At 41.0% G+C, this 15,362-nt stretch overlaps 1 long non-coding RNA gene across 3 annotated transcripts in view; it reads right to left on the reverse strand.

The window, feature by feature from the left end:
* Window positions 1-8,901: 8,901 nt before the first annotated feature.
* Window positions 8,902-15,362, reverse strand: part of LOC307196119 — a 433,371-nt gene continuing 426,910 nt past the window's right edge. For all 3 annotated transcript variants that reach the window (XR_013831041.1, XR_013831042.1, XR_013831043.1), the window contains 2 exons: window positions 13,926-13,983; window positions 8,902-13,492 (listed from right to left, as the gene is read on the reverse strand). This is a non-coding gene — a long non-coding RNA (uncharacterized lncRNA). The remainder of the gene's footprint in view (window positions 13,493-13,925; window positions 13,984-15,362) is intronic.

The following is a 15,362-nucleotide window of genomic DNA, read 5'->3' on the forward strand; positions in this document are numbered from 1 at the left end:
GCGGGCCTCTCACTGTTGTGGCCTCTCCCGTTCCGAAGCACAGGCTCCAGACGCGCAGGCTCAGCGGCCATGGCTCACGGGCCCAGCCGCTCCGCGGCACGTGGGATCTGCCCAGATCGGGGCACGAACCCGTGTCCCCTGCATCGGCAGGCGGACTCTCAACCACTGCGCCACCAGGGAAGCCCCTTTTTTTGCTTTTTTTAAGCAGTATTGTAATTCACATTTTCACAAGTAATGATTAAAATGTCTTTTCTCCATAGGCCCATTATCATTTGTTATTGTCATTCTTCTTAAGCCTTTACATTTTACTCAATTCTCTATAACAGGTATCTTTATGATGGGCATGAATGGTTTTCCATTGTACCTTTCATTGGCATTTTATTCACTGTTAGTAAGGTTGAGCATCCTTTCACTGAGATGGCAATTTTGATTTCTTCTTCTGTGGATTCCCAATTCATAGCCTTTGCCCATTCTACTATTGGGTTGTGTATTTTTTTTTTTTTGTGGTACGCGGGCCTCTCACTGTTGTGGCCTCTCCTGTTTGCGGAGCACAGGCTCCGGACGCGCAGGCTCAGCAGCCATGGCTCACGGGACCAGCTGCTCTGTGGCATGTGGGATCTTCCCGAACCGGGGCACAAACCCGTGTCCCCTGCATCAGCAGGTGGACTCTCAACCACTGTGCCACCAGGGAAGCCCGGGTTGTCTCTTTTTTTTAACCACTTCATGGAGGTATGATTGACACACAGAAAGCTGTAGATTTTTAATGTATAATGATGTGTTTGAAGATAAGTATCCAAACCCATGAAACTATCATCATAATCAATGCCATAAACTTATCCATCCATCCAAAAGTTTCCTCTTACCTGCTTTGGTTTTTTTCTTTTTTTGTGTTTTGTTTTGTTTTGTTTTGTTTCTTTTGTAGTAAGAACACAACATAAAATCTACTTTCTTAGCAAATTTTTAAGTATACAATACAGTTTTTTGTTTTTTTTTTATCTTCTACTCTAGGAATCTACTTTTCTATTTTTGGTGTAAAATCTTCTATCTCTAGGAGTATACACTTCTAGCTCTAGGTGTATAGACTTCTATCCCTCGAAGTAGCATCTTGTATCTTTAGGTGTCATGTCTTCTATCTCTAGGAGTATACTCTTCTATCTCTGGGTGTATAGTCTTCTATCTCTTCAAGTATAAATTTCTATCTCTACTTGTAAAGTCTTCTATCTCTAGGAGTAAAAACTTCTACTTTTAGATGTAAAGTTTTCTATTTCTAGGTGTATACTTTTCTATTTTTGTTGTAAAATCATCTATCTCTAGGAGTATACTCTTCTATTCTTAGGTGTAAAGTCTTCTATCTCAAGATGTATCACCTTCTATCTCTAGTTTTGAAATTTTCCATCTCTAGGAATATACTCTTCTATCTCTAACTGTAAAGTCTTCTATCTCTATAAGTAAAATCTTCTATATCTAGGTATAAAGTCTTCTATATCTAGGAGTACATTTTACTATCTATAGGAGTATAGGCTTCTATCTCTAGAAGTACATTATTCTATCTCTAGGTGTATAGTCTTCTATCTCTTCAACTATAATGTTCTATCTCTACTTGTAAATTCTTCTATCTCTAGGAATATACTCTTCTATCTTTAGATGGAAAATCTTCTACTCTAGGAGTATACTTTTCTATTTTTGGTGTAAAATCTTCTATCTCTAGGAGTATACACTTCTAGCTCTTGGTGTATAGACTTCTATCACTCAAAGTAGCATTTTCTAGCTCTAGTTGTAAAGTATTCTATCTCTAGGAGTTTACTCTTCTACCTTTAGATGTAAAGGTTTCTCTTTCTAGGAGTATACTTTTCTAGTTTTGGTGTAAAATATTCTATCTCTAGGAGTACACTCTACTATCTCTAGGTGCATAGTCTTCTATCTCTTGACTTATAAACATATATCTCTGGGTGTTTTTTGTTTTTTTTTGCGTTACGCGGGCCTCTCACTGCTGTGGCCTCTCCCGTCGCGGAGCACAGGCTCCGGATGCGCAGGCTCAGCAGCCATGGCTCACGGGCCTAGCCGCTCCACGGCATGTGGGATCTTCCCGGATGGGGGCACAAACCCATGTCCCCTGCATTGGCAGGTGGACTCTCAACCAGCGCGCCACCAGGAAAGCCCCACAATACAATATTTTTAATCACATATCCTATGTTGTACAGTAGATCTCCACAATTTATCTCACATAACTGAGACTTTGTACACTTTGACCAACACCTCCTCATATCCCCCTCCCCACAAAGCACCTGGCAACCACCATTCTGTTCTCTGCTTCTATGAGACTGACTATTTTAGATTCTACATATAAGTGAGATCATGCAGAATTTGTATTCTGTATCTGGCTTATTTCACTTAGCGTAATACCCTCTAGGTCCATCTATGTTGCTGCAAATGGCAGGTTTTCCTTCTTTTCATGGCTGAATAATATTCCATTGTGTTGGGGCTTCCCTGGTGGCGCAGTGGTTGAGAGTCCACCTGCTGATGCAGGGGACGTGGGTTCGTGCCCTGGTCTGGGAAGATCCCACATGGCGCAGAGCAGCTGGTCCCATGAGCCATGGCCGCTGAGCCTGCGCGTCCAGAGCCTGTGCTCTGCAATGGGAGAGGCCACAACAGTGAGAGGCCCGCATACCACACACACACACAAAAAATTCCATTGTGCGTATACACCACATTTCTTTATTCACTCATCCATCAATGGACATTTAGGTTATTACATTTCTTTATCCACTCATCCATCAATGAACATTTAAGTTATTTCCATATCTTGGCTACTGTGAGTAAAGCTGAAATAAGCATGCGAGTGCAGATATCTCTTTGAGATGCATATTTCAACTCTTATGGATATATACCAAGAAGTGGGATTGCTGAATCAAATGGTAATTCTATTTTTAATTCTTTGAAAAACCTCCATATTGTTTTCCACAGTAGCTTCACCTATCTACATTCCCACCAACAGTTTACAAGGGTTCCCTTTTCTCTACATCCTTGCCAACATTATTGTTCTTTATCTTTTTTTTTTTTTTTTTTTTGCGGTACGCGGGCCTCTCACTGTTGTGGCCTCTCCCATTGCGGAGCACAGGCTCTGGACGCGCAGGCTCAGCGGCCATGGCTCACAGGCCCAGTCGCTCCGTGGCATGTGGGATCTTCCCGGACTGGGGCACGAACCTGCGTCCCCTGCATCGGCAGGCGGACTTTTAACCACTGCGCCACCAAGGAAGCCTGTTCTTTATCTTTTTGATAATAGCCATCCTAACAGGAGTATATCTCACAGTGGTTCTGATTTTCATTTCCCTGATGATTAGTGATGTTGAGCGTCTTTTCATGCACCTATTGTCCTTTTGTATGTCTTATTCAGAGAAATGTCTATTCAGTTCCTTTGTCCATTTTTAAAATCAAGGTTTTTTTTGCTATTGAGTTATAGAAATTCCTTATATAGTTTGGGTATATTGTCAGATATATTGTCTACAATTATCTTCTCCCACTCTGTAGGTTGACTTCTCATTTTATTTTATTTATTTATTTTTTGCTGTGCAGAAGCTTTTTAGTTTGATTCAGTCTCACTGGTTTATTTCTGCTTTTGTTGCCTGTGCTTTTGGTGTCATAGTCAAGCAATCATTGCCCAGTCCAATGTCTAGAAGATTTTTCCCTATCTTTTCTTCTAAGAGTTTTATTGTTTCAGGTCTATGTTTAAGTCTTTAATCTATTTTGAGTTGGGTTTTGTATGTGGTGTGAGATAAGGGTCCAATTTCATACTTTTGCATGTGAATATCCAATTTCCTCAACACCATTTATTAAAGAGACAATCTCCTCCCAATTGTGTATTCTTGGCACACTTGTCAAAGATCAGTTGACCATATATGCCTGGGTTTATTTCTAGATTCTCTATTCTGTTCCATAGGTATATATGTCTGCTTTTATGCCAGTACTATACTGTTTTGATTACTGTAGCTTTGTAATATGTTTTGAAATCTAAGTGTATGATACCTCCAGCTTTGTTCTTCTTGCTCAGAATTGCTTTGGATGTTCAGGGTCTTTTGTGGTTTCAAATAAATTTGAGGATTGTTTTTTCTATTGATGTAAAACAAATGCCATTACAATTTTTATAGAAATTGCATTGAATCTATAGATTGCTTTAGGAAATAAGGACATTTTAACAGTTAATACTTCCAATCCACGAACACAAGCTATGCTGCCATTTATTTGTGTCTTTTAAAATTTTCTTTTGTCAATGTTTCATAATCTTTGGTGTACAAGCCTTTCACCTCTTTGATTAAGTTTATTCCTAAGTATTTTATTCTTTTTAATGCTATTGTAAATTGAACCATTTTCTTAATTTCCTTTTCAGATAGACCATTATTATAGAAATGCAACTGATTTTGTATGCTGATTTTGTATCCTGTGACTTTACTGAACTCACTTATTAGTTCTAACATTTTTTTGTGTGTGTAGTCTTTAGGGTTTTCTATATATAAGATCATGTCATTTACAAACAGAGACAGTTTTACTTCTTCCTTTGCAATTTGGATGCCTTTGATTTTGCCTGATTGCTCTAGGTAGGACTGCTAGTACTATGTTGACTAGGAGAGGTGAGAGTGGGCATTCCTGCTTTATTCTGGATCTTAGAGGGAAAGCTTTCAGCTTTTTACCATTTAGTATGATGTTAGCCATTTATAAATAACCTTTATTGTGTTGAGGTAAATTCCTTCCATAATTCCTAATTTGTTGAAAGTTTTTACCATGAAAGGGTATAGAATTCTGTCAAATACTTTTTCTGCATCTGTTGAGATATCATGTAGTTTTTATCCTTCATCTGTTCATGTGGTGTATCACACTAATTAATTTGCATATGTTGAACCATACCCATATCCCAGGGATAACCCTACTTGGTTATGCTGTATGAATCCTTAATGTGCTGTTGTTTCAGTTTGCCAACATTTTCTTGAGGATTTTTGCATCTATATTCAACAGGGATATGGTATTTTTGATGGTGTCTTTGTCTGGCTTTGGTATCAGGGTGATGTCAACCTGATAGAATGAGTTCGGAAGTGTTCCCTCTCCTTCCATTTTGTTTTGGGGGTGGTGGTGATAATTTAAGAAAGATTGATATTGATTCTACTTTAAATGTTTGGTAGAATTCACCCATGAAATCATTTAGTCCTGGGCTTTTCTGTGTTGTGAGGTTTGTTTTTATAACCCTTTTAAGCTCCTTATTTATTTTTTATTTGTTCAGGCTTTCTATTTCTTCTTGATTCTGTCTTGATAGGTTGTATGTTTCTAGAAATTTCTCCACTTCTTCTAGGTTGTCTAATTTTTGGCACATAATTGTTCATATTAGTTCCTAAAGCTCTGTGGGATTGTAATGTCTTCTCTTTCACTCCTGATTTTATTTGAGTCTTCTTTTTTCCTAGTTAGCCTAGCTAAACGTTTTTCAATTTTATTTCTTCAAGAAAACCAACTCTGTTTCCTCATTTTAAAATTCTTCTTCTATTCTCTATATCATTTATTTCTGCTCTGATCTTTATTATTTCTTTAGATAATTTGGGGTTTAGTTTGTTCTTCTTTTCCTTCAGGTATAAAGTTAGATTGTTTATTTGAGATGTATCTTCTTTTTAAACGTAGGAATTCATTGTTATAATCCTCCTTCTTAGCACTGTTTTTCTTGCATCCCATAGGTTGTTTGCCTTTTCTTTTCTTATTGAAGTATAGTTGATTTAAAATATTTTACTAGTTTCAGGTGTAGAGCATAGTGATTCCATATTTTTAGTTTATACTCCATTAAAAGTTATTATAAGATAATGACTATAATTCCCAGTTTTATACAGTATATCTTTGTCACTTATTTATTTTATACATAGTAGTTTGTATCTCTTAATCCTTTACTCCTATTTTGCCCCTTCCCCCCTTTCCTCTCCCCACTGGTAACCACTAGTTTGTGTTCTATATCTGTGACTCTGTTTCAGTTTTGCTATACACGGTCATTTCAAAATGTTTTTTAAAAAATTTTATTTAGTTATCTATCTGTATTCTCTTGTAGTTCACTGAATCTCTTTAAGGTGATTATTTTTTAATTCTTTGCCAAGCATTACATGAATCTCCATTTCTTTGGAGTCCATTACTTTAGCTTTACTAATTTCCTTTTACAGTGTCATGTTTGCCTGATTCTTTGTGATCCTTGTAGTTCTGGCTTGGTGTCTGTACATTTGAAGGTGCAATCACCTCTTCCAGTCTTCACAGGCTGGTTTCAGCAGATAAAGACTTTCACTAGTCAGCCTAGTCAGAGATTCCAGGCTGATCAGCTGGTGGTGTCTACAGGCAAGCTTACTGCTGGGATTCACAGGTGGGGCCATCAAGTCCCTGGACAGGCGGGACTAAAGCCAGGTCATGGTGCTGCCTCCATATCTGCAGTCAGGTTCACAGTTTGTGGGCTGCTACCGGGGCCATTGGCCCCCCTTCTCCAGTCAGCTTTCCTTAGTTTTGGACTCCACCTGGGTGTCACAACCTCCTACCTGGATCCTGAAGCTTCCAACAGAGGCACTGTTGTCCATGGATGGTTGCTAAATTGGTGATTCTATGGGGGACAAGGTCTGGGGTCCTTCTATTCTGCCACCTTGTTGACATCCATGTTGTCTTTTGTTTTCCACTTTTATTGAGATATATTTGACATACAGCACTGTATAAGTGTAAGGTATACAACATGATTTGAATGACATACAACATGAAATGATTATCACGATAAGTTTAGTGAACATCCATCATCTCATATAGTTATAAAATTAAAGAAATAGGAAAAAAATCTTTGTGATAAGAACTCAGGATTTACTCTCTTAACTTTCATATATAACATAGAGCAGTGTTAATTATATTTATTATGTTGAACTTGATAAATCCTTAGTACTTATTTATCTTATAACTGGAAGTTTGAACCTTGTGACACCTTCGTCCAATCTCCCCTCCCCCCACTCTCTGCCTCTGGTAGCCACAAATCTGATCTCTTTTTCTGACGAGTTTTTTGTATGTTTGGGGTTTTTTTGAAGTATAATTGACATACAACACTATGTTAGTTCCTGTTACACAACATAATGTTTTTTTCTATACATTTCAAAATGATCATCACAATAAGTCTAGATACGATGTCACCATACAAAAATATTACTTAGTTATTGACCATATTCCCCACACTGTACATTTCATACCCATAACTTATTTATTTTGCAACTGGAATTTTGTACCTCTTAATCTCCCTCACCTATTTCTTTCCTCCTCCACACTCCCCTCTTGTCCTCCGACAACCACCTCTTTGTTCTCTGGATCTATAACTGTTTCTCTTTTGTTATGTAAGTTCATTTCTTTTGATTTTTAGATTCCACGTCTAAGGGAAGTCATAGCATTTGTCTTTCTCTGTCTGACTTGTTTCACTTAGCATAGTACCCTCTAGGTCCATTCATGTTGTCTTTTTAAAGTCCATTTTGTAGGGCTGCTTTTATATTACAAACACTTTCTTTTCCCCCCATAGTGGTTTATTTGACTCAAGCCTTTAAACATCAAAAAAGATGGTTGAGAACAGACACAGTATAAAATGAACTATGTGAATTATATATTGCCTTTTAAATAATTAAAAGCTCAAACATAAATACATGATTAGTAAATTAAAGATGATATTTAGATGTCAGTGTAGCATGGTTCAGGAAGTGACTATCAACTCTTCACGGGAAAGGTGCTGATCGACCCTTAAGCACTGCTGGGTGGTAGGTAGATCATTGTCCCAGCACCAATTTCTGGAGACCTGTGTTCACACCATGTCTCTGCCTCAGGCACTTTCATCTTTCTCTCAGGAATCAGAGGAAACATGTGAGGAAAAGCTCAGAGAAATTTTGCGACCCAAGGTGCAGTGTCAGTTAGCTTATTCAGAGGCAATTTGGCTGAGGGCTGGGGCACAGCAAAAGAGAACACTGAACAAATATGTTGATCATACAGAAAATGAACGTGCAAACATGTCATCGATCTTTCCACGGACATTTTAAAAGACTCTCCAGTAAGTGGAGACATGCAGTTGAAACATTCCCTGGAAGCTCAGAAAAATTACTGTACTTTTTGTCCCCATAACAAGGGAACCAACCATTGTTGAATACTTACTATGTGCCAGGTCTCAACCTCGGCCTTTAATCTTTTATCTTATTAATTCTCCTAACAGCCTTGTAAGGTAACAATTATCATACCAACTCAGCTGAGAAACTTCCCAAAGTCACACAGTTGGGTATGTAAGTGGTAGAGCTAAATTCTAACCCAGGTCTGCTTACTCCTAAGCCAGTCCTCTTACTTCTATCTCATTATAAATGCAGCACCTAGGATAGACTATTAATTGAAAAAAGCTGGCACAAAATTGTATGTTTCTAATATGAGCCTACCTATTTAAAAACATAAAGAGATGATTAAAAGATTGAAAGGGAATATACTAAAGCATTAATAGACCATCCATCTGGGTTGATGAGATTATAATAATTACACTAATAATAGCTCAAATCCAAGCTTTTACTACATGCCAGGCACTTTGCTAAGAACATTGTATCATTGTCTCATTAAATCCTCATAACAACCACTTGGGGCAGGTGTGATTATTTTTCTCATTTTACAGAAGAGGAAATGGTAAGTGACTTGCCCAAAGTCACACAGCTTGTGAGTTCTGGACCCAAACTCAATCTCCAAAGACTTTGCTCAAACAATATACCTGTGCCTTTCACTAATAATAGACATATACTTAGTTTTTACTGGGGAAAAAACTAACTATTAAAATGAAATCAGATTTTTTTAAAAATCCAAATTTTTTTCAGTGCATGGTTACTTAGCAGGACATGGGAGCTTCCTGGGCTTGGCCCATTGTTCACCGTAAAGGTTAATCTGGGCTGCAGGGCCTTTCAGCCTTACCCTGGCCAAGTGCCTACAGGACATGCAACCCTACAGTCACTTTCTCCAGCCAGCAGATGCCCTCCTTCATGGTGGCTCAGCACATGCCCTCTCTGGGAACACTTGCTGGCTGATCTGCTTCAGAACCAGGGTTCTAACCCAGGGATCTAATGACTGTTGGTTTGACCTGTGCTTTCTGTTTTTCCAGACTCTGATGCCTACCTCAACTCCATCCCCCTTTTGCTTCCAAGTCTCTGGTTCACCTACAGGCAGAACCTATGTTGCTCGCTTGTAGGTAGCCTTAGAAGAAGGGATTACAAAGTCCACAAGTCACAGGCACAGCTTCAAAAATGGTCAGGGGCTTACCTGGTGGAGCAGCGGTTGAGAGTCCGCCTGCCGATGCAGGGGACACGGGTTCGTGCCCCGGTCTGGGAAGATCCCACATGCCGCGGAGCGGCTGGGCCCGTGAGCCATGGCCGCTGAGCCTGCGTGTCCAGAGCCTGTGCTCCGCAATGGGAGAGGCCACAACAGTGAGAGGCCCACGTACCGCAAAAAAAAAAAAAAAAAAGGTCAGAAAAGAAGACAAAGCTGCCAGCATAATTTCCCCTTGACCGGCCGTCTCCTGAAGTGGGGGCCACACCGTGACTGATGGCCCAGCACTTCTTGGCTCTGTCGACTTTCCTGTTAATAGGTCTTCTCCAGGGGCAGGCAGCAGGGGATTTCTCCCATCCTGCCTGCCCCTGGCTTGAGCCTTGACCATAGCAGCCCTTCCTCATGTCTTCAGCTGAACACTGAGCTGGCATTGCCTCCCTGACACACTCAGCGCTGTCGTCCTTCTAGCTGAGCAATTCTGAGCGCTGAACTTCTGCATCCAAAGCGGGGTAGGGCGGACACCCATTCTGCAGCCACTGCGTCAGCCAGCTTACAGCTTTTCCTGACCTTCTGTGGCTTCCCTCTCATAGGAACAGGTCACACAGATCCACCTGGAGCTCACGTATGGCAGTTCACAGGTGGCTAGTCCAGAGCAAGTCTGTGTGAATTCGTAACCTCCTAAGACTCTGATCTTTAGTGACTGTGGACTCTCTCCAGCTTTTCTCAGGGCAGCACCGAGTATTACAACTATCACCAAACAGTTTTCTTTACAACAATAGTGTCCTTTGAGAGGCTTGATAATATGTTACAAGGGGTGAGGGGAGTGTCTGTTATTAAATGAGTTTGGAAAACTCTGCCTCCATAACCTTTATTGGAGATTCACAATTCACATCAGAATATACAAGCGTCTGTGAAATCCTCCCATAAGGAAACCTGCTTAGATGGGCTGCATCCAGTGTTTTGCACTTGCTTATAAGGCCCCAGCTCACCCCTATGTTCTCCAGAACACCTATGGACCTCATATTGGACACTGATGTTCTAATGAACATAGCTTGGAAATCTCAGTGGCCTGAGAATGAGTAGATGAGGGTAATCATCTAGTGATGCCTCCAGCCAGCCTTACACAAGTCTCTTCACCTCTCTAGGCCTCAGTTTCTTCATCAGTAAAATGGGGGTTAGATTAAGGCTATTTTCAAACTAATCCTGAGGGAAGTTTAAAGTGTCTATGGCCCTACCTCACGAGCTTCCTCAAGGGGTGAAGTGGAGGAGAGGTCAGCTTGGAGCCCTCCAGATCCCCTCCTCACAACTGGCTGAGCTTTGCTGAAAGCTGTTTTATGTATAATAAATTGTCCTTCTCAGAGAACCTTCAGAAACACCTTTTGGAAGAGAAGGCAGTGGGAAAGGGATAGAGGAGGGGAGGAACAGTGTGAGGATATAGATTGCTATCTTGTTGCCCTGGCTCCTGTACTACTGTCTCACTCTCCTAGTCTGGACATTGGTTCACTACTCCCACCCCAACTCCTCTGTCATCCAAAGGCTGGATATGACATGGTCTGACACCCCTGTTACCACCAGCAAACTTCTATTTCTCAAGGTGAGGCATATGGACTAGATGCTTATTAAAATGCAGATTCCTGGGCTCTACCTCAGACCTACTGAATCAGAATAGGGGAGAGCAGGACCTGAGAATCTTCATTTTAACAAAGGCTCCAGCTGATTCGCAGGGACTCTGAAGTTTCAGATCCACTGCCCAGACCTTGGGAGCTGGTAAGTTTCCACCATGCTAGGCATTTGATCCCCTCCCTCCACTGATGAGGGTTACTTCTCTGGCAGGTGCTAGACAGACAAGGGGTTTCTTACTTGTTCTAGTGGAACTTGTAACACAAAGTAAAAAAACAAAACAAAACAATAGAACAAATAAACCATTTTTCCTCATAAACAGGAAAAAACACACAGAATTCCCAGATGAATACTGGAAGGTACAGCTAGGAATCAAAGTTCTGAAAAGACACTCACCCTTCCTTAATGGGGACATGCTTCTTCATCCGCTCACCTCACTCCTGATGGACTTCTTGTCCTGCCAATGCTCCTTTGCCTTCTGGATTGTGGTTCTGAAAGCTTGATGTGCCTCAGAATCGCCTGGAGGGCTTGTTCAAACAAAGATTTCTGGGCCCACCCACAGAGTTCTGATGCAGGGAGTCAGGGGCAGGGCCTGAGAATCTGCCTTTTCACAAGTTCCAAGTGCGGCTGCTGGCCGGAGTCCCCATTTCAAACGGCACGTCCCTTATGAGCTACTTAACCTCTTTATGCCTCAGGTGCTGCCTCTATAAACTGGGGATAAGAACATCTACTTCACTGGGTTCTTGTGAGGATTAAATTAGTTACTCCTCAAAAAGTACTTAGAACAGTTTCTGTAATTGTTAAGCCCTCGGTAAATGTGGGCCATAATCCCAGAGAGAGGGTTGCAGTAAGGAAGCACTCTGCTAATAAAATCTTCCACACCTGCTTTATAGAACTCAAGCAGTCCTGCAAAATGAGTCCCTTTCTCCTTGCGCCCATCACATCATTTCAAGCTAGATTAAAAATAACAAAAACTAAAATTTATTGAGTACTCGCTATGTGCTAGGAATACTAAGCAATTTACATGTATTCTTTCTGTCACCTTCACAATAATCCTGTGAAATGGGGCTGTAATCCCACTTGTGCAAATAAGGAGAATGAGGCTGCAAGAGTACCTAAATTTTGTAAGTATCTTGCTCTGTCTCACAACCTGTGAGTGGCAAAACTGGGATTTGAACCCCCTAAACCCACGACTGTAAAGCCCATGCCCTTCACCATCCCAGACGTAGCAAATAGGTTTCATCCTCCATCGTCCCATCTGCTAACAGCTGCCTGGGGAAAAGGATTCTGAGGCATAAATATCCTGACTTAAGGGGAAGGATAGCTAGAATTGATTAGAAACGTCTAGCTGCCATGCAAACTGGTGGGGGTGGGGAGGATGTCAAAACGTAGACCAGATATTTGCTGCCCCTGCACTTTGCTATGACAACACAGATGGTGGTAAATGTTTCCTAATTGTATTGAAGATTATATTTAAATACACACAACTCAGGTGGATGCTCTCAGGAGCTGCTAATGATTTCAGATCTGTAGTCCAGCTCCCCTGCCCACTGTAATTTAATTCACATTGTATTTCAGTGCACACCGATGAAGGCAAATAGTTGTGTGACTAAGCCTCATCTGTAGATGATCCAAAACCATCTGTCTTCGGTTTTAGAGTTCCAGCAGGGATACGGTGCTTTAAAATTGTCATTAGACTCTCTGACATGATTGATAGATATTCTAGCCAGTTTTTGGATAGTATGCAAGGATTTAAACGGGAAAGAAATAATATTCCATCTTCAGGTAAAACTTGAAGAAACAAAGCTTTAACCTCCTGAACCTGATTCCTGATTCTGTCAACGTATTTTCCGACTATCTTAAGCCCGGCGTTCTCAATGCATGGGAAAATTGACATCAGGACATTTGTTAGAAAGCAGATTTCCAGTTCCTAGCCTGGGAGATTCTAATCTAGACTGTGAGGGGTGGAGCTGGGCAACTGCACTTTAGACAGGTACGACAGGTCTTAGGACTACACCTGGGAAGCCTTACCTTAAGCAATGCTATAGAACGGCAGTTCCCACTGTTTTTCAACAGGAGGAAAAAACCTTTTCTATTCAAAACATTTCTTAGACATCACTTGATAGCAGCTGAGAAAACAAAGGATGGCAAAAAACTACAATTCATTTTGTAGTGATTATAGATAAACATGTATATGTTTACCACAGTAGTGTGCAAATAGATATTTGAGAGTGAGAAGGAACTATGTGCAAGAGATTGTGTTTAATTCATCTATATGCAATGTTTGATGCACATATAAAATTTAAATCTTTTGCAGATAACTCTGCAAACCTTTCCTCCACCCCTCTCCTAACCCTGCCTGCCTATAGAGGACCACAGGCCAAGGTGAGAAACCACTGACTCCAGTTTTAATTCCTACCCATTCTAGCACAGTTGTCCCTTGGCAGGTAGATGGGCCACCACTCACCTGAGGAGAGAAAAAAAGTCACATTCGTGGAGCACTTACGTGACAAGTGTAGATCCATATAACTGCTATACATACAATTCCTTCTTCCATCATCTGCATCAACACAGTCAAAACCCAAGTTTGATTAATAAATTCTCATTTTACTGTAAAATCAGATGTCTCCATCTCTTAAATCTCAATTCCAGTTTCTATGGTTTTTATGTCTAAAACTCACATTTGTAAATAATATTGAATCAGAAAAAGGTGTTGGGTAACTACTGTGAGAAAAGCGCTATACTGAGGACCATAAAGACTTCGTTAAAAATCAGCTTGGGTTGAATACTGGGGATTCTCATCATTAAAGAAATGTTCGTTTGGATATTTTTGGATGGTTCCTATTCTGTTTGTCAAATTCAAAACTCTTCTCAACTTTAGAAATGGAGAACTAGGAAGACAGGATTGTCTTTCCTTAATAAAGAGTTCCTGGGTTCTAACACATGTGGCTTAAATAAGATTATGATCCCAATTGCCTTTTGCTTAAACTCACATTCAAATTAGCTGGGGATCCCTGAGAAATCCCGGCATAGACGGTGGAAGGTGCTGGGCTAGAATTCAAAATTCACAGAGAAAATCTATGAAGCACACGTGGACAATAAGAAACGATGAATATATGTAAAGACAAAGACACCATAAGTATCAGTAACCAGAAAGTTTTTGCCCAGTGTCTGTCGTGGCTGGCACTGAAGGACTGGCTGGACATTACAGGTTTGTTTGATATTGTCGTAAACGGTAACAATGAGGAATTGGACTGTGGTAAAAACCCAAACTTAGTAACACAAGGACAAAAGCACTCAGAAAGTTGTCTTAATCGATTCAGTTCTGATCGTTTCTGGCTAGGCTATGCTCAGATTTAAAACCATCATGCTCATAGATGATTGAGCTGTAGTTCATTAAGAAATGCTTGAAGGGCGATGAGAAAGGAGAAAATGAGAACTGCTTCATTGGGAGAATTTTTTTTAATGCTATTTGTCTTCATGACGCCAAGGAGAAGCACAAGGAGATTCAGCAGCCACATTTAGTTTGTGATGACCTTTCACCTCTGTTGATCTCTGACCCAGCTGCTTCAATCACACAGACGTGGCAGCTCAACAAGGAGATGTTTAAGGAGACAGTTTTCCTTTGTAGTGCAGTGGGAGGGAAAGAGGTTGAGGAGAAAATCTCTCCAGCAAAACAAATTGCCTCTGTGCTTTAGCTGACAAAGGGTTAACAGACCATCAGGTCCAGTTTCTGCTCAGCAGTTTAATTGCTGCAGGCCAGGGAAGCATTGGAGGGAGAGAGGGCCATTACTGGGGACCTCATTTTTCAAACACCTGTCAGAAAGCTAGGCCACGGCATGGATTTGATACAGAAACCAGGAATTGGGTCTCTTTCCCAAATTCAAATGACTTGGGTCCTATTGACTTGTTCCTCAGCAGGAATTCTCTAGCTGTTAGCTACTAGGGTCCTTTTATCTGTGAATAGATTGTTTCCCCAAAGAGGCACACCATAGAGAGGGAGAGGGAGAGAGAGAGAGAGAGGAAGAGAGAGAGAGGGAGAGGGAGAGAGAGAGAGAGGAAGAGGAAGAGAGAGGAAGAGAGAGGAAGAGGGAGAGAGAGGGAGAGAGAGAGGGAGAGAGAGAGAGGAAGAGAGAGAGAGACAGAGAGGGAGAGAGACAGAGACAGAGAGAGAGGGAGAGAGAGAGGGAGAGAGGGGGAGGGGAGGGGGAGGGGGAGGGAGAGAGTGATTTTTAAAGCAGGGTTCCCAAAGCTTAGGATACATCAGAACCATCTGGAGGACTTTTTAAAACAGGCAGTAGTCAGGCCACACTGTTAGATTTGTGTCAGTAGATCTGGGTGGGACCCAGAAATTTGCACCTCTAGTAATCCCAACGTGATGCTGCTGCTGCTGGTCTTAGGACCACTTTGTGAGAACTGGTGTTCTAAAA

Source organism: Stenella coeruleoalba, assembly GCF_951394435.1.
Source record: "Stenella coeruleoalba genome assembly, chromosome: 13".
NCBI classification, from domain to species: Eukaryota; Metazoa; Chordata; class Mammalia; order Artiodactyla; family Delphinidae; genus Stenella; species Stenella coeruleoalba.